Genomic DNA, 25,034 nt, shown 5'->3' on the forward strand with positions numbered 1-25,034 from the left:
CTGCGCCGTGCATGAAAATTGCAAAATGCCCTGGACACACCCCGTTGGTGCGGTGCAGGCGCGGCGCAGGGCAGGTCCGCTGCACCTGCGCCTGGTCTACAAAAATAGAGCCCTCATTGTCATGCTGCTCCCCCAGATCTGGCTCCAGTGCCAGATACTGTAGCAGCGATACACCCACCACTAATCCCCACATTTAAACCACTTTAGTTGTGACTGGAGTTGTCATTGCTTGAGTGCACTACTAAGAGGCAAGGTTCATCTTAACTGGAAGACTGGGTGGGACTCTCTGGCCCAGTATTAGATTGGTTTGCATCCTACTTAAAGGATAGGGACAGTAACTTTAAATCTAAGCACACGAAAATTACATGTGGGGTCTCCCAAGGCTCCATCCTGGGGCCTCTTCTGTTTAACATCTATATGCTCCACTCGCTCAGATCATAGAAAATAAGAAAATAAACTACCAAAACTATGCAGATGACACACAGCTCTACATTTCAATGTCCCCAGGTGACCATGCCCCCATACAAGCACTGAGTAAATGCATGGAACAATTAACGAGTACGTGTTCCATAATTTTCTTCAGTTAAACAGAGAAAATGCTGAGGTCATTGTTTGTGGACCTAAGGAGGAATGTTTAAAAGTCAGCATGCCACTCCAGTCACTACAGTTAAAAACCACTGATCAGACCAGAAATCTGTGTGTTTTCATGGATTCAGGCCTGAATTTTAAAAACTAGCCTACATAAAAACAATTACAAAGTTAGCTTATTATCACCTCAAGAATATATCTAGGATTCAAATTCTAATGGCCCAGCAGGACCCAGAGAAACTTGTCCATGCATTTATCTTCAGTGGAGTTGACTACTGTAACAGGATCTTTACTGGTCGGCCTAAAAAGTCACTCAACTGGAGCTGATTCAAATGCTGCTGCTGAAGTCGTCACTAAGACCAAGAGAGTAGACCAAATCACTCCTGTTCTGATGTCTTTACACTGGCTCCCTGCCTCTCAGAGAACAGACTTTAAAAAACCCCTGTTAGTGGTTTAGGCCCAAAATACATCAGAGACCTTCTAGTCCAGTATGAATCATCCAGGCTGCTCAGGTCGTCTGGTGCAGGCAAGTCTGCCCATAAGAGGGGTAAGAGGAGAGCTTTCTGGGGCCCAGCCAAACTACAGGCCCATGGAGGTCAACAAAATCAAGATCCATTGTAAAAAAATATATATAAAAAAAATAAAATAAAAATAAATATATATATATATATATTTATTTATTTATTATATATATATATATATATATTTTTTTTTTTTTTAACCTAAAAAATAACCACTCTTCTCAAAGCATATGTGAATTTCATTTACTTATATCAGGATGGATGAAGCACAAGAAACTGAGAACATTTTTTGGGGAAAGAATGGACTGTGCATCAAAAAAGTGGCAAAGAGGGGAAAAAATGAGGAATACGCTAAAATAGGCAAACATTTGCAAAAAGATGTTACAAAATGGGCAAAAAGGTCCAAAAATTGTCAAGTTAATAGGCAAAAAACCCCACTCAAATATAGATAAAAAAGTGGCAAACTAGGTCAAAAAGGGTTAACAAAAAAACTGCAAAGAATGGGAAGAAAGGCAAATCATGATAAAAGTTCCAAAAAAATAAATTTTAAAAAAGTTGGAAATATGGGCAAAAAAACTCACAAAATGGGCAAAAAGCAACAAAAGAGATGCAAACAATGGAAAGGAAGCTTAAATAGGCCAAAAACTGCAAAAAGATGTTGCAAAAGGGGCAAAAAGGTGCAAAATTTGGCAAATTAATGGGCAAATATGGTTAAAAGTGGCAACAAAGGTCTAGAAGGTTTAAAAAAACGGGTGGATAAAAAGCAAATTGTGCTAAAAGTAAAAAAAAGGTGGAAAAAATGGGTAAAATTGTGCAATAGGTTGAAAGTGGCAAAATTAAGTTACAATAATGAATGCAAAAAAAGTGGTGAAATGGGTTAAAAAGCAGCATGCACTAACAATCCAGCCAAGTGGCAACCTCAGGTCCTGAAAAATGACGCCAATGCAAAGTGCAAAAAATTGCAGTCCACTTGAAGCCGGCTGCAGGATCGTCGGAAGTCCTGTACACAACACATGTTAAAAATATGTTTTTTCACACTAGAAGTAAACTGGTTTACAGCCTGGTTCAAAAAAACAAAAATGTCTCATTAGCTAATATCCTCATGAGCACACACTGCTGGGGGGGTTTGTACCACAATCGTTTCGATTAAATTTAGGAACAACCTCACTGCGCACTGATTGGCGCATCTCATTTGATTGACAGATAGCTTGACAGGCAGAAGCTACCTGTCTGTTAACCTGAAGGCTAGTTTTAGTGATAGCTGAGCTGACAGGAAGTTGAGCTCAGTGGGTGGGCTCTTGTCTGCATTAAGGTTGATCCAAAGTTCAGTTGAGACAAAGATTTCAATACGGAGGCCGCCACAGAAACATGTTTAGGCTGATATACAAACTAAATATTAGTACAGCAGCTAAGTTATGAAGCTAACAGGATAAAGTTACATCACACAGCTTTTATGTAATCTGATGTGACTATTTATATCTGAATTAAGTGGTGTGAGGGTTTAGTGGCTACGTTTTACTAGCCTAAACTTCAGACAGGAGGATATGTTTCCTTCTCTTCAGGCTCATTTCACTGAGTCAATTTTAATTAATCATCTCTGTGTAAACATCTCCTCCTGTACATTATCACCTCATTTGAGCTCAGCGGGAATTGTAAAAGGCTTGTTTGAGACCTCAGACCACAGGCCTCTGAGCGCATAAACACATTTCGACAACCACAGCCTTATTATGTATTCATAAGCTAAACCTGCCATGACCACAGTCTCCCTGATGTCCTCGGCTTCTCATTCCTGGGAGCAAGCTGTTCAAAGCCCATCATATACACCGGGACGCTCCTGCTGTAGTTATTCATACTTTTATTTCAGCTTTTAAACGGATTTACACATCAAGTGGTCCAAGTGAAGCAACCTAATTGGTCCAGAAAAAGTCCTTTTTAGCACGCTGATAACCTCTCTAAAGCATTCCCAGCTTAGGTTATTGGTTTGTTTGTTTCTTTTTGAGCTGAGTAATGAGCTGATTAGCATGTTCTTCTTGCTCTCTCCTGCCGTTTATTATTCATGATCACTATCTGGAGGAAAGTCGGCTTCTCATATTGATGGCTGTTGGGAAAAAAAAAAAAACAGTAAAATCCTGGCTGGTGTTTTATTTGGGTGCAATTTTTACTTCTGAAAGTAGAAGCATAATGCAAAAAACCCATCCACATCTCCCATTAACCAGTTAAAATCGCCCCTGCTTGTTCTGTTTCTCTGTGATAGCAGCATTCTAGCTCTGAAAAGTGGTTTATAATGCTTTTATTTCATCACTTTAGCAATGTGCATGATGAAACTTTGTATTAGTGCTGATGCAGATGGATGGAAATGACCTAACATTGCAGCGGCAATCAAAAGTGGGTTTTAAATCTGCAGAAATGACATTACACAAACCAGAACACAACTGTGCAAGCAAGTCAAAAACTGTCAGTATGATATATAAGAACCTACACATGTGTCACACAGCCTTTAAACGTCCTGGAAACCAAAAAATTTAACACTCATCCATCCATAATCTGTTGAACAAACTGAAGCAAAACAAACCAGGTGAATACCACAGTGACATACAGCTGCAAGAAAAAGTATGTGAACCCTTTGTGATTTCTTGGATTTCTGCATAAATTGGTCATAAAATGTGTTCCGATCTTCATCTAAGTCACAACAATAGACAAACACAGTCTGCTTAAACTAATACTGCACAAAAAAATGTTTTCATGTTTTAATTGAACAAAACACATAAACTTTGACAGTGCAGGGTGGAAAAAGTATGTGAACCCCTAGGCTAATGACTGGTTGACCCTCTTTTGACACAATAACCTCAACCAAACATCTCCTGTAGTTACAAATCAGACCTGCATAATGGTCAGGAGGAATTTTGGACCATTCCTCTTTACAAAACTGTTTCCATGCAGCAATATTCTTGGGATGTCTGGTGTGAATCGCTCTCTTGAGGTCATGCCACAGCATCTCAATCGGGTTGAGGTCAGGACTCTGACTGGGCCACTCCAGAAGGCGTATTTTCTTCTGTTGAAGCCAGTCTGTTGTTGATTTACTTCTATGCTTTGGGTCGTTGTCCTGTTGCATCACCCATCCTCTGTTAAGCTTCAGTTGGTGGACAGATGGTCTTAAGTTTTCCTGCAAAATGTCTTGATAAAATTGGGAATTCATTTTTCTGTCAATGACAGCAATCCGTCCAGGCCCTGAGGCAGCAAAGCAGCCCCAAACATGATGGCCCCTCCACCATATTTCACAGTTGGGATGAGGTTTTGATGTTGGTGTGCTGTGCCTTTTTTTCTCCACACATAGTGTTGTGTGTTCCTTCCAAACAACTCAATTTTGGTTTCATCTATGGACAGAATATTTTGCCAGTAGTGCTGTGGAACATCCAGGTGCTCTTTTGCAAACTTCGAGCGCGCAGCAATGTTTTTTTTTTGGACAGCAGTGGCTTCCTCCGTGGTGTCCTCCCATGAACTCCATTCTTGTTTAATGTTTTACCTATTGTAGATTTGTCAACACAAATGTTGGCATGTGCCAGAAACTTCTTTAAGTCTTTAGCTGACACTCTAGGATTCTTCTTCACCTCAGTGAGCATTCTGCGCTGTGCTCTTGCAGTCATCCTTACAGGACGGCCACGCCTAGGGAGAGTAGCAACAGTGCTGAACCTTCTCCATTAGTAAACAGTCTGTCTTATCATGGACACATTAACATCAAGGCTTTTAGAGATACTTTTGTAACCCTTTCCAGCTTCATGCAAGTCAACAATTCTTGATCGTAGGTCTTCTGAGAGCTCTTTTGTGCGATGCATGGTTCACATCAGGCATTGCTTCTTGAGAACAGCAAATTCAACACTGGTGTGTGTTTTTAATAGGGCAGGGCAGCTTTAACCAACACATCCAATCTCATCACATTGATTGGACTCCAGGTTGGCTGACTCCTGGCTCCAATTAGCTCTTGGAGAAGTCATTAGCCTAGGGGTTCACATACTTTTTCCACCCTGCACTATGAATGTTTACATGTTTTGTTCAATTAAAACATGAAAACATATCATTTTTTTGTGCAGTATTAGTTTAAGCAGACTGTGTTTGTCTATTGTTGTGACTTAGATGAAGATCGGAACACATTTTATGACCAATTTATGCAGAAATCCAAGAAATCACAAAGGGTTCACATACTTTTTCTAGCAACTGTAAGTCCAAAAAAGTTGGGACAAAAACAGCTGAAGTGGCATTTAGCAGCTAATTAGATTAAATGGTAACAGGTCTGTAACATGACTGGGTACAAAAAGAGTGTTTTAGAGAGACAGAGTCTCTCAGAAGTACAGATGGGCAGAGCTTCACCAGTCTGTGTACAACTGTCTAACACAGTGTTACTCAGCCCTGCTTAACCAAAGAGCCAAATTGATTAAAAATACATTTGCAAGAGCCACAATCTGAGTGGTGAAGTGGCAATTTAAATAAATTAAAAGTGGCAAAAGTGGTCAAAAAGTGGCAAACGCTGGGAGAAACGTGGCGAAAAAGGGCAGAATGTGGCAAAAATGGTTTGGAAGTGACCAAACAATAAGTTAAAGCTAGCAAAAAAATGGCAAAAATCTGAAAAAAGGGTGGGAAAATAGGTAAAAAGTGGAATTTAATTGCAAAAGGCAGCTTAAATGGTTGAGAAGTGGCAAAAATAGGCAAAAAGGAGCAAACACTGAGGGTAAAGTGGCAAAAAGGGCAGAAATGGCAAAATAAAAGAGTTACAGGTGGCAAAAAATGAGTGAAAAGCTACTCAAATAAGCAAAACTCAGACAAAAGATGGAAAAATGGGAATCAAGTGGCGTTAAACTGCAAAAGGCAGCTTAATTGGTGATAAGTTGCAAACATAGGCAAAGGGGGGGGGGGGGGATTGCAAAAAAGCAGGATAAAAGTGTCAAAAATGGGTAAAAGTGACAAAAAAAAGTGGCAAAAATGGGCAAAAGGCAGCAAACACTGACAGGAAAGTGGCATAAAAGGGGAGAAAATGGCAAAAATGGGTAAGATGTGGTTAAAAAAAATGAGTAACAGGTGGCAAAAAAAGGTCCAAAGGGGCAAAACTGTGGCAAAAAATAAGTGAAAGCTGACTAAAATGTGCAAAAATCTGCAAAAAGGTGGTAAAATGGGCAAAACGCATCAAAGAGTGGCAATGTAGGAAATTAGTGGCATTTAGATGCAAATGGAAGCTTGAATGGGCGGAAAGTGGCAAAAAAGGCAACAAAGGGGCAAAAAAATGCAAAAAGCAGGATAAAAGTGTCAAAAGGAAGTGGCAACAATGGGAATAATGTTTCAAATTAAGATACGAAAATTAAGATTAAAAAAGCCAAAAATTATCACAGTGGAGCCAGATGGGGCTCCAGAGCCAAACGTTGAGTATCACTGCTCTAACAATTTCAGAAAAATGTTCCTCAATACAACACTGAAAAGTCATTGCATATCCCACCATCTACAGGCCATAATATCATCAAAAGATTCAGAGAGTCTGGAGAAATCTCTGTGACCAAGGGGCAAAGCTGAAGGTCACTACTGGATGATGGTGATCTTTGGGCCCTCGGGTGGTACTACATTAAAAAAACGGTATGATGCTGTTCTGAAAGTCACTGCATGGGCTCAGGAACTCTATGTCTGTCAAAGCCTGCATCTCTGATGGTATGGGGTTACATTAGTGCCTATAAATCTGGAAAGGAACTATCAATGCTGAGAAGTAGAGAGAGGTGTTAGAGCAACATATCCTCCTATCCAGACAACCTCTCTTTCAGGGAAGGCCTTGACTATTTCGGCAAGACAATGCTAAAACACCAATGAAAACAGTTGCAGCATCATCACACAGAAAATCCAGCAACAAAGACCCAGGACCGGTGAGCGGCTAGAATCCTACATCAGACAAGAATGGGACAACACTCCTCTCTAAAAACTGCAGAAGAATTGGTCTCCTCACTCACTTCCTAGATGTTTACAGACTGTTGTTAAAAGAATAGAGGTGCTACACAACGGTAAAACGGTTCAACAGTATGAAGAATAGTTATGATGAGGAGTCTTATGTGAAGTATAAGCTCTAGATGACAGAGATCATTATGTGCATAGATACGCTCAGGAACTTTAACCCTAGCCATAGAGACTGGCAGGTTTAATGCCAGTCCAGAGGAGGACAGAGTGTGTTTGTTGTGTAACTTTGGTGAAACTGAGAACAAGATTTATTTTCTGGTTTACTGTCCAATTTATAATGACTTAAGGCAGTGGTTCCCAAAGTTAGCCATGGGCCCCTCCAGGGAGACGCAGGGTCATGGGGGGGACAAGGCCAGGCTAAGTGGCACCAGCTGATGATTTCAGGCCTGATAGAAGATTAGTTTATTGAAGTCCCCTCAAATTTAACAATATTATTGCAGTTCAAGTCCAAGAAATTGTTGGCATTTTGGATTGGAGTAGAAAAGGAGTAGTAATAGCTAGGCACAAGAGCCTTTGCCACACTTCTCCCTTTGCAACATCCTACCTGTGTGAGGGTGTAGCAAAAGGCTGTTGCCTCTTCAATACAAAATTAATCCATAGCTGGACATTGAAAATTAACTGCACCCAAGATGCAAAAAGATCTGTAGCATAAATAAGCACACAGTTGTCTCTGAAATTATTGCAAAACTGGGTGTATACATCCTAAAGATATTTATTATGTTTTTAGCCTTAGGGGGGAATTGTTCATCTTCAGAGTTAGATTTCTAAAACTTAAAATCTGTAGGTTTTATGTTATGGAAAATTAAAAAAAGAAAAGAAAAGGATTTTTGTGAATATGGTGTGTTCTTCCTACATTTACATATTTTACATGTGGGTAAGTATGGTAAGGGCTGGGGGGGGGGGGTCTGAAAATATTTTCATCTGCCAAAGAGGGACCTGATAGAAAAAGTTTGGGAACCACTGACTTAAGGGATTTACTTTTGGAAAAATGTACTTGATTAATGCTGACTTTTTCTGGTTTGATGACTATGAAAAACTTGTTTCAGTAAAGGCACCCTTGCTATAGCAGATTTTATCGGCAAAGCCTGGGGGAAATAACAGAGTGTATTGTTTACTACTGAACTGGAAAAAGATCATGCAACTTTGTAATTGTTATGAATTCATCTTTTTGTAAAACATTTTAATTGTATTTCTGGTGTCTTATAAACCCACGAGGGTTGGGCACTTTTTGTGCATGACATGTAAATAAAGTAAAATCATCATCATCACTTTTTTGAGATGTGTTGCTGTCATTACATTTTAAATGAGCTAATATTTTTCATGAAATAGTAAAATGTCTCAGTTTTAACATCTGATATGTTCTTTATTTTGAATGAAATATACTTTTATGAGAACTCATTGAATTCTGTTTTTGTCTACTTTCTACATGGTGTCCCAACCTTTTTAGAATTTGGTTTGTATCTGAGATTTGACTGTGAAAGAATAATTACTGTCATCTGTTTGCATCTCAGGTTGAAGCAACAAAGTTGCACATGCTTCATACTTGCAAAAACCTCTGACCAGTTAGAGAGCATTATCCTGGGACAGCATGCATTTTTACCCCTCTTATAAATGTCCCGATGTGAACACAGACCAAAGCTGATGTCATTATGCAGCAATGGAATCATTTGGTCCTTGGTTTGAACCAGATCAATCAAACTACTGGTGTGAAAACGTCCCAGGTGTTGATGGACAAAAGGAGCATCACTATCAAAGAACGGATCAGGCTGTCCCATATGAGTTCACTGGTTTGGGTCTAGAATGGCGGTCTTTCAGAGCAAAACAGAAACCAACGTCTTTAAGCTTTCATTCCTTATAATGAAAAAGAACTGTTTCCAGTAATGCTGAGCTGAACAGATTCCAGTATCTCATGTAGCATCAGGGACTGAATCTGTGTTATCAGTGACCCCGTGTTCTTCTATGTGTGTCGTAAATCTGGCTCAGAATGACCCACCATGAAAAAACAGCGCCCTTTACAGGATTGCATCCCATGTAGCGCATTAAGCTCTGCTCTGCAGCCTGTGTAGGGGCCAAGCTGAACATGTCTGCTGGTTTTTAACTAATGGGGAAATCATGTCAGTGCTGCTCTGCTACTGCAGGGCTTTCATTAGAAACACATAGGAGCTGCTCTGCTCCTGCATGGACCTGTCCTTTCTGTATTCCTCTCTCTTTTAGATCGCTCTCTGTAAGGCGACAGATACTCTGTGCATTTAAGGCCTATAGCTCGCATGGGACCAGTGGTACACATAGAAGACAATGTTTAGGTTCAATAGAGGGGAATTGCAAGCCCGGAGAGACAAGCAACTCCTGTGTTCAGCAAGGTAAAAGGAGTGTTTTTGTCAGTGGAGTCTAGTGGCTTTGAAGAGAGAAATAGCAGCTCTTTCATTGCAGGAAAAACGTCTCTTTTTGACAGGATGGATCCCTGAAGAGGACGCAGCCAGCTGAAGTAAACTGGTGCAAATCCAACCTTTAAAGAATCTGCAAACTAATAACCAATACATTAATCAACAAAAGGAACAAGTGGGTTTAAAAATACCAGAGCTGTTTTTCAGCCATGTGCTGGTCCCTTGTATTGATGATCCACTTTCCAGTTTCCCATGCTCTCTGACTCTGAGCCTTGCAAGACAAAGAAAACTGCTGTGCTGCATTACATGCTGTGTTTGTCTCAAAATATCTGTGTAGTCTCATCTGTGTTGTGGCGTGACAGATTCTCGTAGGAAAAGCTGCTGTTGGTGATGAGGATACTGCAGCAGAAAAAGAAAATTCCTACATTTATTTTTGTTTCGTCCTGCTCAGTGTTGAAGGTACAGCACAGTACAGGATAATCCATTGAGGTACTCTGATTGCTTTTTATTATAGTTTATTACAGTCAAGTAGTCCATTAGAAAGTGAAAGCGTTTAGGAACAACAGAAACAGAGAGCAGGACGGGGTCAAAGACTGCTGAGGTGCATGGTGCATAAAAGTCGCCAATGTTCTGCTGATTCCATAGCTGAAGAGTTCTGATCTTCCACTGGCATTAATGTGAGCACAGAAACTGTGCAGCAGAAGCTTAGTGAATGGGTTGCCATGGCCAAACAGCTGCATGCAAGACTCACATCAAGTCCAATGCCAAGCATTAGATGGAGTTGTGTACAGCACACCACCACTGGACTGTGGAGCAGTGGAAAGTGAAGTTTGTTGGAGGGGATAATGGTAGGGGCTGTTTTTCAGGGTTTGGGCTAGGCCCCTTATCTCCAGTGAAGGGAATTCTTAATGCTTCAGCATACCAAGACATTCTGGACGACGCTATGCTCCCAACTTTGCGGCAACAGTTTGGGAAGGCCCTTTTCTATTCCAACATGTCTACTCCAGCTAGGACTATAAAGACATGGTTTGATGAGTTGGGTTTCCACATAGAGCCCTCATGACCTTCATCCCATCGAGCACCTTTGAGATGAACTGGAACAGAGACTGCAAACCAGGCTTTCTAATGCAAAACCAGTGCCTGAATAAATGGGCACAAATTCCCACAGAAACTCTCCGAAGTCTTGGCAAAAGCCTTCCAAGAAGAGTTGAGGCTGTTATAGCTGGAAAAGTAGGTGGGATACCGACTGTAGCCACCTTTTGTCATTTTATTTTTTGTCAATTTTTGCATGATTTGCTGCAAGTAAACCCATTTTTGCTACTTTCAGGCCATTTCTTTCCACGTTTTGTCTTTTTTTTTGCCACTTAATGCCCCCCCTCCCTTTTTTTTTTAACTTTTAACCAATTTGTCGCCTTACAGTACATCTTCTGCCATTTTGCCAAGATCTGCCTATCTTTTCCTAAAGTTTTATCAAGCCGCCTGTTGTCAGTTTTTGCCTATTTCCTGCCAGTTTTTGCTGCATTTTAACCATTTTCGCTACTTTATGCCCATTTCTTGCCACTTTTTGTCAGTATTCTAGCACTGTATGTTCATTTGGTCACTATCGGCCAATTCTTTCCATTTTGCCCCTTTTTAAACCCATTTCTGTTACATCTTTGTGCACTTTTTATCTACTTTTTAGCTGCCTTTTGTCAGTTTCTTGTTCATTTTTTGCCTGATTTTCCTGCATTTAAATCCATTTATGCTACTTTCTGCCCATTTCTTGCCACATTTTGTAATTGTTTTTAGCAGTTTATGCCCATTTTCTCACTGTTGGCCAATTTTTCCCAGTTAAAATTTTTTTTCCCTTTTTTTTACCCATTTCTGAAACATCTTTTTGCAACTTTTTATGTACTTTTTAGCTGCCTTTTGTCAGTTTTTGTCATTTTTTTTTTACCAGTTTTTGCCGCATTTAAAACTGATTTTTGCTATTTTTATTGCCACTTTTTTTTTTTCAGGATTTTAGCACTCTTTGCTCATTCGGTCACTATTGGCCAATTTTTTCCATTCATGCCACTTTATGCCCTTTTAAACACAATTTCTGCTACATCTTTGTGCAACTTTGTATCTTCCTTTGAGCTGCCTTTTGTCATTTAAAAAAAAAAAATCCCAGTTTTTGCTGCATTTAAACCCCTTTTTAACCACTTAATGGCCATTTTGTCACTTCTAGCAAATGTTTCCAATTTCTGCAACTTTTTGCCCTTTGTTGCCACATATAACCCATTTATGCCAAATTGTTTTTTGTCTCTCTTTCATGAATATTCAATTTTTCTATGTATGTTATATGTTAAAAAACTGTTTGCATATTTTGTTGCTATGCTAAGTGGTTATTATTTAGGTTAAAGATAAAATTGCATCATCACAGCTTAACTTTACAATGGACCATGATTTTGCAGACCTCCATGATGGGCCCCCTCCTGGTTTGGTTGAGCCCCAGAAAGCTCCCTTCTTAATTCTCTTCTCCTTCTAAAGCTCTCGTTATCTGTGAGGTTGAAACATGGCTCCTCTGACATGTCTGTGTTTGTGGATCCCCGTTGGGCTCAGTGGGCGTATACGTAGCTGTTGTTTATTCCAGCATGCGTGGGAGTGGATGAGCTTTTTTCAGGCTCCTTGTTGTGAGCATTAAAGTGCATGAAATTCAGAAGTCTTCATCTCCCTCTCCTCCTCGCTCTCCACAGGTTTCTCCTGGCAGCTGCTTGATGTCGTGACCCGACAAACAATTATCTGTGAGGATGAGGGTGTCAGAGAGCTCGCGGTTCCGCCACACACAAACACCTGAGTTGTGAAAGAATAATTGGGAGAGGTGTAGGAGAGGAGATGCAGCAGTGATGAGACAGAGGGATGTGAACAGGTCAGGGTGTGAGGTGTCAGGAGACAACGCCAGCGTGAATCCAGAAATATCTCACCTCCAAATAATCTATTCAACAGTCAAGGTCATCCTCTGCAGATGAGCTGGAAATCCTGTGAGACTCTTGGCTGTTAAAAAAGTTTAATCTTCATCAAAAGGAGTCCACCTTTGTACTTTCATGTTTCATTTTCCTGCCAGAGATGAGAAGAGAGATAAATTTAGATGAAAAGGTGGATGAAAAGACGAGAGAAGAGAGAGGGCGGCGAACTTCAGGTGAACTGTGGCTCTGGTCTAAATTCTGCTCACCTGAATTATAAAGGAATATCCGTCAGGCTGCTCATCACCATGGTTTCTCTATGCTTAGACCTGGGATAAACTAGAGGGTATAGAAACATCCCAATGGTTTCTCTATGCTTAGACCTGGGATAAACTAGAGGGTATAGAAACATCCCAATGGTTTCTCTATGCTCAAACCTCAGGTAAACTAGAGGGTATAGAAACATCCCAATGGTTTCTCTATGCTCAAACCTCAGGTAAACTAGAGGGTAGAGAAACATCCCAATGGTTTCTCTATGCTCAGACCTGGGATAAACTAGAGGGTATAGAAACATCACCATGATTTCTCTATGCTTAGACCTGGGATAAACTAGAGGGTATAGAAACATCACCATGATTTCTCTATGCTTAGACCTGGGATAAACTAGAGGGTATAGAAACATCACCATGGTTTCTCTATGCTTAGACCTGGGATAAACTAGAGGGTATAGAAACATCACCATGGTTTCTCTATGCTTAGACCTGGGATAAACTAGAGGGTATAGAAACATCACCATGGTTTCTCTATGCTCAAACCTCAGGTAAACTAGAGGGTATAGAAACATCACCTTGGTTTCTCTATGCTTAGACCTGGGATAAACTAGAGGGTATAGAAACATCACCTTGGTTTCTCTATGCTTAGACCTGGGATAAACTAGAGGGTATAGAAACATCACCTTGGTTTCTCTATGCTTAGACCTGGGATAAACTAGAGGGTATAGAAACATCACCTTGGTTTCTCTATGCTTAGACCTGGGATAAACTAGAGGGTATAGAAACATCACCTTGGTTTCTCTATGCTTAGACCTGGGATAAACTAGAGGGTATAGAAACATCACCTTGGTTTCTCTATGCTTAGACCTGGGATAAACTAGAGGGTATAGAAACATCACCTTGGTTTCTCTATGCTTAGACCTGGGATAAACTAGAGGGTATAGAAACATCACCTTGGTTTCTCTATGCTTAGACCTGGGATAAACTAGAGGGTATAGAAACATCACCATGGTTTCTCTATGCTTAGACCTGGGATAAACTAGAGGGTATAGAAACATCACCATGGTGTCTCTATGCTCGAACCTCAGGTAAACTAGAGGGTATAGAAACATCACCATGGTTTCTCTATGCTCGAACCTCAGGTAAACCAGAAGGTTTCACATCAAATGCACACCCTGACAAGACCAAACAACACAGTTTAACATCCTCCCTGCAAGAAAATGCACAGGGAACCTTAAAGGGATATTTTGTCATTTTATGAATTTGGGTTGTATGAAGTATTAGGCGACAGTGACATCAGCCTCCAGAGTTTCTATTAATCACTGTCCCTTCAAACAGGCATGCTTGATGAAGCTAGAAACCACAGATGGGTGTATATGCTCAATGTAATTTAGCAAGAAAAATCCAAAATGGTCACTAAAAAAAACCTGGAAAATGACAAAAGTAATAAAAAAAAAAACTAATACAAATCAGACATTGCTTTTGATTTTTGGTTCAACAGAATAATTAAAAAAAAAAAAAAAAACTAATGACTACCGGAAGTAGTAAATGTAGAGACTCTAACATTAAAAAGTTGAAAATCCAACCAGTTTTCAGTTTGGTTTCTTGTATTTTTTTTGTATTTTACCGTTGTAAATTTATGTTTTTAGAAAACTGACATTTTTGAGTTTCTCTTGTCAAAATCTAAGATTTTTTCAAAGTTGGAAATTTCAAGTTTTTTTCTCATAAATCTGCAGCTTTTGAAACTCTGAACCTCTGAAGGGAGCTTGGAATCTGCTGCTCCCTTGCATGTTTACATGCATTTTGAAAGTCTTGCGTTAGAAAGACTAACACAATTATCTGACTTTTTCTAACTGTATTTCAACGTGGAGGAACGTGATAAGAGTTTAACAATGATTCATTGTGCAAATTTCGATGACATTTAAATGTGCTCTTTCTCTGGTGATTAGATATCGTGAAGGCTATGTACTGGGGGTTGTGAGGCCGATGGCAGGTTTAGGATTCCCCCCTATGGAGTCTAATCTCTGGAGGTAGTTTTGATGAGGAATGTGGGATCAGATAAAGCGTAGACTTCTGACAAGCTGGACTAGACGTTGATGAACTGAATGGAGGTGGCTGGGGTGGAGAAGGGGTTGCAGCATCCACACTGAAATCTCTGAACTTCTGAGTTTGATTTCTTGTAAATATGCAACCTAATAATTTGTATATGACCCTAATAGAGTATGTTTACTATTATGGCTTAAATATACACATATGTAAATGTACATTTAATTTTGACAACCTCATAGCAGACAGGATCCCAAGCCCCCCCTTAGGGGTGCCCAGACCACAGGTTGAGAACCACTACTGAAGAGCTCTTTTAACAACCTGGTGTGACTTTCTCCTTTATAAAGAAAGTCAACCATGCTTGCTGCCTGATTTTTAACTAAAGGTAATAACAAGCTGTTGTACAATCGACTCACATGGTCCTTTTTCTACTAAAGGAAGCCTTGTAAAGAAGCTTTAAAAATGCAGTCTAGTGGTAATTCTCCTGTTCCTGTTAAACAAAATCCAATTATATCAGTGATGGGTTGTATTCAGTTTATAATTAGTGCAGACGACATGTACAGAAAGACTGCTTCTGTTCCTAAAATCCGCTTTTTTGGTGTTTATGCACAGGCGCAGCTTTGCTAAAGGACTAGAGTACATCACAAATCGATTATATTCTCATCATGCAGATACAGAGGGGATATTACTACCACACCATTTAAATTGAAAAGATGAAACTACAGTGCTCAGAGTCTTACACGGATTTTATCTTCAGAGATGATGAAAATTTTTGGGATGAAATGTAATAAACAAAAACTTTGAGTGTCACTCACTGCTAACTTCTCCTCTTTCATCAGCATCAAACTCTCCTTGCTCGGTTTTTCATCCTACATAACTCCTTCTCTGTCTTTTACATTTCTTTTCCTCTCCTTGACGTCACGCTACCACCCCTCCTTGACCTCCCTCCTCTCCTCCCTCGCTCCTTGTCACTTGTCTCTCCTCAGCCTTCAGTCGTCTCCCCCTCTCATCTTCTTACATCACCCTCTCCTCCTCTCTTCTTTTAACGTTTCTATTCCCAGCAGTCTCTCCTCGACTCCTCTGCCCTCATTTCCTCGTCTCTTCTCCTCTTTTCATCATCCTTATCTCCTCGGATTTTTTATTTACAGCATCCTTTTGTATCATCCAGTTTCTCATCCCTCCTTCTCTCCTTTTTTACCATCTTTCCGCTCTACGCTCGTCTTCTCACCCTGTCTCCAGGATCTCCTCTTCATCTCTGTGTGGTCTCTTCAGGCCTTCATTTTTCTTTCCTTTTCGTGGAAGCTTTCTGTACCTCCTGGAGTCTTTGACTAAATACTGTTGAAAATATTTAAGTTTTGTCTTCCTGTAAGTTCAGGACAGTGCAATACCTGATTTAAGAGTCTAGCAAAAATCTGCACAACTATACGTTATTGCTACATCCATATAACAATCACAAATACTGAAACGTGTGAAAGCAGCTGTTTGATATAGTCTGCATTGTGTATTAAAGTTTAAAACCCCTGCCTGCAATCATCTCCTATCAATGTCTTGCAGACGCGCTATGCCTCTGGGAACTGGCGTGACTTTCGCCGTGCTTACAGTGAAGCCAGCGGCTAGCGTTATATGCCTCCAGGCAAGATTTCTGTTTTCAAGCTTTGTTTACATCATTTCTCCGTCCATACTATCCCTGCAGTCGAGCTGTACATCTGATGACATCACAAGAGAATTTATATACAGTGCTTAACAATTTTATAGACCACCTGTCATATTTGTCTCAGAGACCATCCAGCATCATGAAGTAGTTTAATGCAGACTCTTTTATTTTCAGTCAGCTCTTCGCATTTTACCATTTTGAACAGGAATGAGAAATTTCAAACTGAATTCACCTTTTTTTACCCAAATTTGAGCCGGCTCACTGGGCTTCTCTGAGAAGTCAGAAATTAATCAAGCATAACATTTAAACACTAAAACTCATTTTTTCTGTTCAGGAATGCAAGTTAATAACTATAATTTGACATATTAATAAGAAATATTAATGTGCTTTACTGTTTTTTCAGGGGTTTTATTGTAAATCAGTAAATTTGAAAATTCATGGATAACAATAATAATTAGATTTTAGCATTAAAAATATCATTTGGGTTAAAGAGCTTCTACATATTGGTGTATTAACCATTGCAGAAACATAAAAAATGATTTTGGTAATTACCAATGCTGTTAATTTGGGGCAGCTGTGGCATAAACCTTACTTTGGGTGGTGGTCTAATAAATTTGTTAAGCACTGTATGTTACAACAGCTTAACTGGAGCTCCATTCAGCAGGATTAGTCTCAAATACAAAGGAAGTTTAATGTGATTTTCTGGACTGAGAATAAACCACAAGTGGACCCATCTGAGTCCCAGTGTTCAAAAAATAAATGCACAGCATCATAAAGTCAGAAATCTACAAGAAAAATTTACTTCAGAAAAATTTATGACAAATCCAAACTTAAAAACATTGAAAACATTCAAGCAAATGAAAATATGCTTAAACTCCTAAATGATTTTTTTTTCTCTCTCAAATTTAGAAATTTTAAAATTAATTATTCCTTTATTTTTCTGGTAAATTTACGACATTTTAAATCCAAAAAAATCAAGAATTTTCTTTTAGATTTAAAACTTTATAAACTTTCTTTTAAAATTCTCCAACTCATATAGTTCCAACTTTTAGAGTAAAAAAATGTTAAATTTACAAGTTTTCACATAAAAAGAGGAGGTTTTTCCTCATAAAATTCAGACTTTAAAATTCACAATTTAGATAGTTTTTTTTTTTTTCACTTTTGAAACCTAAATATTTTTGTGATTTTGCTTTTAAACTTTCATCTTTTTCAATTTAAAAAAAACAGGAATTTTGCCTTGATGTTCCTTAGATTTTTCAAATTTCAAACATTTTAAACAAAAAATGATTTTTCTCATAGATGTATATGTTTTTTTTTTTAAGTCAAATCTTCCCGTAATTTTCATAAAAATAGACAACAGTTCAAATCCAAAATTTTCAAGATTTGTCTGGTGGTTTTAGATCCATTTCCTTAAAATTTCTCTCTATTTTGATTTTTTTTCTTGTAACTTTCAATTTTTTTTATAAAAAAATTTCAAGATTTTTATTCATTTGGAAATTTACATCTTTTTAAACTTTTGAAAATTTTCTTGTAAATTTCCAGCTTTTAAAAACCTGAAAATGTTCTTGTAGATTTACAAGATTTATTTTTTAAACCAAAAAAAAAAAAAAAAAAAAACTGTATTTTTCAGTTTGATTTACAATTTAAAGTAAAAAAAAAAAACAAGATTTTTCTAATACATCTGTGACATTTTGAATAAAAAATTTCAAGATAGTCCCTACAAATTTATGATTTTTAAACTATAATAAACTAGATTTAAACTATACATTTTGTTAGTAAATATTCAACTTTTCAAACCTACATATTTTGAGATTTGCCTTGTAATTTTACAACTTTTTGAATTTAAAAAAATCAAGAATTTGCTCAGAAATTTTTAACATTTTTCATGTAAATTAAAAAAAAAAAAAAAAGTTTTTCTGGTAAATTTATAACTTCTAAAACTTAAAAATTCCTTTCCTTTTCTGGTAAATTTATAACATTTTGAATCCAAAAAAACATGGACTTTTTGAACTAAAGAAAATCCAAGATTTTCTAGTTAAGGAATGAAAACAATTTCCCTGTCTGATCTATCCTCCACTATCCTCCCGCTCTCTTTCCTCCACTCCTCTTCTTCTTCTTCATCTCCTCTCTTTCTCTCTCTCTCTCCCTGTCTCATCTATCCTCCACTATCCTCTCGCTCTCTTTCCTCCACTCCTCTTCTTCACTTCATCTCATCTCTTTCTCTCTCTCTCTCCCTGTCTTATCTATCCTCCACTATCCTCTCGCTCTCTTTCCTCCACTCCTCTTCTTCTTCTTCACTTCCTCTCTTTCTCTCTCTCTCTCCCTGTCTTATCTATCCTCCACTATCCTCCCGCTCTCTTTCCTCCACTCCTCTTCTTCTTCTTCACTTCCTCTCCTCTCTCTCTCTCCCTGTCTTATCTATCCTCCACTATCCTCCTGTTCTCTATCCTCTACTCTTCTTCTTCTTCACTTCCTCTCATTCTCTCTCTCTCCCTGGGGTCTTGTGTAGCAGAGATAACCAGTGTGTATTGCTGCTGTGTTACAGTGTCTGGGTGCTGTAGATAACTTATCTAAAGAAGGCTTACGCCCTGAGAGCACCAACACAAACCCCTCTCTTCATGCACACGCACACTTTCAGCAGTCATGCGGGCTTCCATACGTACACACGTCTCATACACAGAGTCACGTCCTCACACACTGACATAAAACACAGACACATGCACCGCAGGGGGCCAGCATTCCCTCAGTGCTGTGTAATCATCTTCATTCACAATGCCGTGGATTTGAAAATGCCCCGGATTAGACCGCTGGGCCAAACACAACAGGCCGGGGTCACGCTGATGACGCATCTCTAGTATCTGCACACCCTGCAGCCTCAACACTGTGCTTATGGACAAATGTGCAATTTAATCTGAGCTCTTAAAGAGAACGAAGCTGAGAACACGTGCTGGTAGAAAACCCTGGGAACACCCTGGAAAATATCTGTATAATCCTGCCTGTCAGACAGGCGAAAGCCAAATGAGGTGAGCAAATTCACCACAGTAGAGCCTCAGTTCAAAAAAGTTGGGGCGCTGTGTAAAATGTAAATAAAAACAGAAATCAATGATAATCAAATCTTATAAACCCATATTTCATTCGCAATAGAACAAAAACAACATATCAGATGTTGAAACTGAGACATTTTACCATTTTATCTGAAATATTCACTCATTTTAAATTTGATGGCAGCAACACATCTCAAAAAAGTAGGGACAGACAACAAAAGGCAGCCAAATTGAGTGGTACTAATGAAAAACAGCTGAAGGAGCAACAGGTCAGTAACAAATCTGGGTATAAAACGAGCATTTTAGAGAGGTACAGTCTTTCAGAAGTAAAGATAGGCAGAGGGTCACCAATCTGTGAAAAAAATGCTTCTAAAAATTGTGTAGACATTTAAATATCATACCCTACTTTTTTCAGATGTGTCTCTGACATCACATTCAAAATGAGCTTATATTTTTTATAAAATTGTAAAAAGTCTCAGTTCCAACATCTGATATGTTGTTGTGTTCAATTGAAAATAAAATATGGGATTATGAGATTTGATTGTCATCGAATTCTGTTTTTATTTACATTTTACACAGTGCCCCAACTTTTTGGAATTTGGGTTTTAATTCAACATATACACAGCTGAAGAGTGGGAAACATGTTGCCTTTTCTCACCAAATACTGCTGCTATGTGAACTTCCTGTCCTGAAGAGCCTGCAGCAAAAGCTGCAGCATGTCCGAGCTAATATCAGAGGGCGTGGTCAGTGAGCTGTCAATCATCTTTTTATTAGTTTTTCATAACACTGTCTGCTGGGTCAGTAAAGCTTCAACCAGTCATGACAAAGTGACTGACAGAGTTTAAGTGTGGTTTTATTAGATAAATCCATCATTTCCCCAGACACAGCCGTGTATAAACTTATTTTGAATGACAGATGCACACTACAGTTGCTACTCTGTGCAGGCTACGTCTCTTGCATGAAGCCAACATGGTTTGAAAACTCACAGACCTGTATTTAGACTTTTTTTTTTTGGTTCAATTTTTTGGTTCCTATATTTTGCTGCATTCATTTTATTCTCTACCTTCACAAGCCTACATGGGCCGGTTGCTGAGAAGCATCCCCACAGCCTGATGCTGCCACCACCGTGCTCCACAGTGTGGATGGGTTTGTGGTGACATACATTTGAGTACAATATTCCAGTTACTGCAACACACCTGGAAAAAACAAATTCACAAAAATAAATTCCATCAACTTCCTAAAACTTTGTAAAAGGGGGCTGCTAAACCAATAATAGATAATAAATGTTCATTAGGTTTTAATGGACCACATTAACATGCAAGCACAGCCTAGAGAGTCTCTAACTTCTGCAGCAACAATAAAAAAGTAAAACATGAAAAGAGTCTAAAACATGCTGGTGTGTTTGTGTGTTTGAGTGTTGTTCTGCATGCTGAGTATGTGTTTTCTCTTCAGGTTGTTTGATTTATTATTGATCAGAGACAGAACAGTAGCTCGACTGCAGAATGAAATAAAATAAAATAAATAAAATAAAACCCTGAACAGATCAGCGCCGCAGAGGGATGGAAAGATGAAGGCAAAAACAGAGATGGGGAGAGGGGGTGTGTGAGGAAAAATGAGTTCACTTTTTCAAGGATTTCCAGGTTTGTTTGATGAAACTCAAATAAAAAAGTAGCACTGAGAGCTTCATCTCTAAAACTTACTGTCCTTACAGCACATGATCATCAGGTATCCTGTCCATCCATTCAATATTTACTTCTCTGCTCTGTATATTTAGATTTCCCCTTTACAATATGCCAGCAGTCTTTTTTATTTAAAGGTAGATGGAAGTGCCTGGGAAAACAATCCAATGATTTTCTTTGTTACCATATTTGTTGCAGCTCTGACTTTATTTTTATTTTACCAGTAAAGGGACTTCTTATAATGCTGATTTATTCAGGATTGATAGTTTGTGTGTGGGACAGGGGTGTAGATCAACTGAATACTTTGGTCGCCAAAATGTAGTCTTTAGGAGATCCAGCCTTGGCACAGAATTGTCTGGGTCCCAGAGAATGGCCCCGCCTCAGTTTTGATTTATTAATGATGTTAATGCATGTGTGTTGGATCAGTAGCATTGGTGCTAGCATTGGGAGAGTTGGAATGTGTTATTTGTGGTGCCTTTATTAACCACTTTCACCACTTTTTTCCATCCATTATTGACACGTCTTTTTGCCACTTTTAACCTTTTTTGCTTCTTGTATCCCATGTAACCCATTTCCACCACTTTTAATCACTTATTACCCGTTTCTGCAACATCTTTTTGCAGCTTTTTGCCAACTTTAGTCCCCTTTGCCATCCACGTTTTGTCCAGTTTTGCCACTTTTCACCCATTCTTGCCTCTTTTTATTTTTTTGCCCCTTCTATGCAATTTTTGCCCTTTTGCTCATAACTGTCTCTGCTATTCGCCCCTTTTTTAATCATTACTGCAACATCTTCTGGCTACTTGCTGTCCATTTTTGCTGATTTTCACCATTTTTGCCACTTTCTAATCACTTATTGGCCATATTTACATTTTTTGTCACATTTTGACCATTTCTGCAATGTCATTTTGCAACTTTTTGCCAACTTAAGCCCCCTCTTTCCATTTAAAGGCAACTTTTCACCCATTCTTGCCTATTTTTAAATTGTTTTGCCCCTTCCATACAACTTTTGCCCTTTTACCCATTTCTGTCTCTTTTTTTTAACTGATATTCATTTTTTGACTATACATCTTCTTGTTACCTGTTGTCCATTTTTGCCCGTTTTTGCTGATTTTCACCCATTTTTGCCACTTTCTGCTTATATCCTGATATTTTTTTTTTTTTTTTTGCCACTCCTTGTCTATTCATGCTACTTTTTGACAGTTTTTGCAAGTTTTAACCCATTTTTCTATTGTTTGTTGCCACGTTTGCCCTTTCCTCTTCCTTTATCCATCTTATCCTATTTTTGCCCTTATGCCACTTTTAACTGATTTCTTCAATTTTTTAAAAATATTTTTCCTACTTTTGAAAATCTCTTTTCACAATTGTTTAATTCTTCACTGTATTTTCTGCAAGGTTGTCTCAGTTTCATCTATTCTATTTTCAGGCATCCTGACATTTGTGCACATAATGACCATAAAGTCTGACATTACTTTTTTAATCTTTTAGTTTAGTAGCGCCACCCACATTGTTAACATTACTCTTTTTTGGATATTTAAATCAAATTGTTACATGGGACATTGTACATTTGGATTTCTCTTTACAGGGTCTTTAAGGAAGTTTATTTGACAAAAATAGTGCAATTGATGGTGAGTTTCCTGGCTGGTGGGTGGCAGCAGAGAGACAGAGAAACTGCATAAAGAGAGGAGAACACAGAGTAAGACGAGGCAAAAAACTCAGTGAAAAATCACAAGGTGCAAAGGTTGAAGAGGAGCCAGGTTACCTGACAAGAAGCTGTAGTACACAGGTGCCTGAGAGTTCATCACCAGGTGAGGAGATCTTGATTGCCAGTGATTATCTGCAGCTGGGACAGCTTGCAAGCTGCAGCCGTGACCATCCATGAGAGATGGACCTGTGTTAAAGCCTGAGTGGGTGTGGTTAAGGTTTTGCTGCAGCAGAATTGATTTTAATCCACGTCTTGTGGTGGCTGCTGATAAATACAGTTAACGAAGAGTAAATTTTACTATTTTTGAGGAAAAATGACACTCCAGATTTTCCTGTATAGCATTGGTGCTAGCGTCCTGGCTAACACTAACCTCAATTTTGAGGTGAAAGGTCTGTCAACCTATTATTGGGTTCTAATGTTATTCATGCCACTTTTTAAAACTCTTTTGTTTGCAGCCATTTTGGCCAATTTTTTCCAAATCTTGCTTCTTTTAATCAATTTTTGCCACTTTCAACCCATTTAGCTACTTTTTAACCCCTTTTCACTACTTTATTTATGCATTTTTAACATTCTTTTGTCATTTTTTTAGCCTGCTTTATTTAACATTTACATGATATTCTAATTTGCATCTGTATTCTACAATTTGGTCATATTTAACCACAAAAAGATGTCCATAATTCCATGTACTTCCTGTTGTACAGCATTCTTAGCTTCAGAAACATGAGCGTGCAGGAGAAATGAACCTCTGCCCTGATTTTGAGGTGGATTGTTCCTTTAAAGCCTGAACAAAAAGCCTATAGTTCCATTTTTATGCCTTGAATGCAAATTTGAACAAGTTAACTTACACTAGAAACAGGTGTTTAAACAGATTTTCATTTTCCATTAATCATTTCACAACCTGTGCAGCCGCATGCTTATCAGCTCTGTCCAACAAATAGCTGACTGTCATTCTTTTCTCAGTCCCCGTGCCGCCGCAGACTCTCAGAACGGCCGTATAATCGCCTCTCATTCATCAAACTCTGGGCCCTCTCAGTCTTCAGAGCAGAAGGGCGACGGCACATTTCTGCCTGGTAAGGACATTGATAGTCGGCCGTGTTGAACAGCCGCGGCTGATATTCGCCATGTTGGAGGAGCGAGGCAAATGACGGCAACGCCTGCAGGGTAATACGAGACATTAAAGGCTTTTCAGACATAATTGGCTTCCTCCGTTTTTGCTGAATGGCCCTGCTGAAGAGAAATGTGTCGCTCCTGAGTTCTCATATTTCACTGGAATCACAGGGCCAGGGTTATCTTATTTTCTCCTTCTGCTCGTCTATCCTTTCATCCTCATCTCCAGATTTCCTTATCGATCCATCTCCAACCTCTCTCATTTAGCTCCTTTGGGTTTCCATCAACTTCAGATCCATTTGTCGTCCTCTTTACATCTCTAACTGTCTCCTCATCATCTCTTTATCTCCACAATCAAATTCACCAGGAGTGGATTATTACGAAGGATCTTCTTCATCTCAAGGTTCCATTCACCTGCTCAGAAAAGCCCTTAAAGTTCTGCAGCTCGGTGCTTCTGTTTCAGTCTGAATGTGATAAAACCTGAAGTCTTCTCCTCTCTCTAATGCTACGTTAGCTGCACCCTCATGCTGCCATGTTCTAACTCTCTGGATGCTGAGCTGGGAGTAGAGGAGCAGCTGTTAGCGGTTTAATCTGAAGTAGTGATGCTTCCACGAGCAACATTATATTGTGAGTACAGTACCTTAAATAACATTCATCCCCTGGATGTTTTACCCTGTTATTGACTGTATAAATCAATCATGGTCAATATATTTAGGATTTCTGACAAAAAAATCCAAAAACCCCAATAGGCTTCTTGCAGGTTTTAACGGATGACATCACCCTATTTGTGCTGATAGGTTTGTACATTGTAGGAACACGATACATAATGTATACCTATTAGCATGTGAAAAAGCAAAAAATACAAAAGAAGAAAATAAGAAGATATAAAGGAAAACAAAAATAAATCAAATCAAATTAAAAAAGACAAATGGACAAAAAAAAATAGTTACTGGAACACAGAGGAATCATTCTTGGAGAAACTGCAGAAAGGGGGACCAGGTTTTATTAAATGATGGGATATTGTTTTTTTATGGAGGCTGTTAATTTTTCCAGGTTTGAGTGGTCTGTGAGTAAAATGAACCAGTGGGTAAAGGATATTTTAGTTTGTTTTTTTTCCAGTTTAAGAGT

Source organism: Cheilinus undulatus, linkage group 2 (genome assembly GCF_018320785.1).
Source record: "Cheilinus undulatus linkage group 2, ASM1832078v1, whole genome shotgun sequence".
Classification (NCBI taxonomy): domain Eukaryota; kingdom Metazoa; phylum Chordata; class Actinopteri; order Labriformes; family Labridae; genus Cheilinus; species Cheilinus undulatus.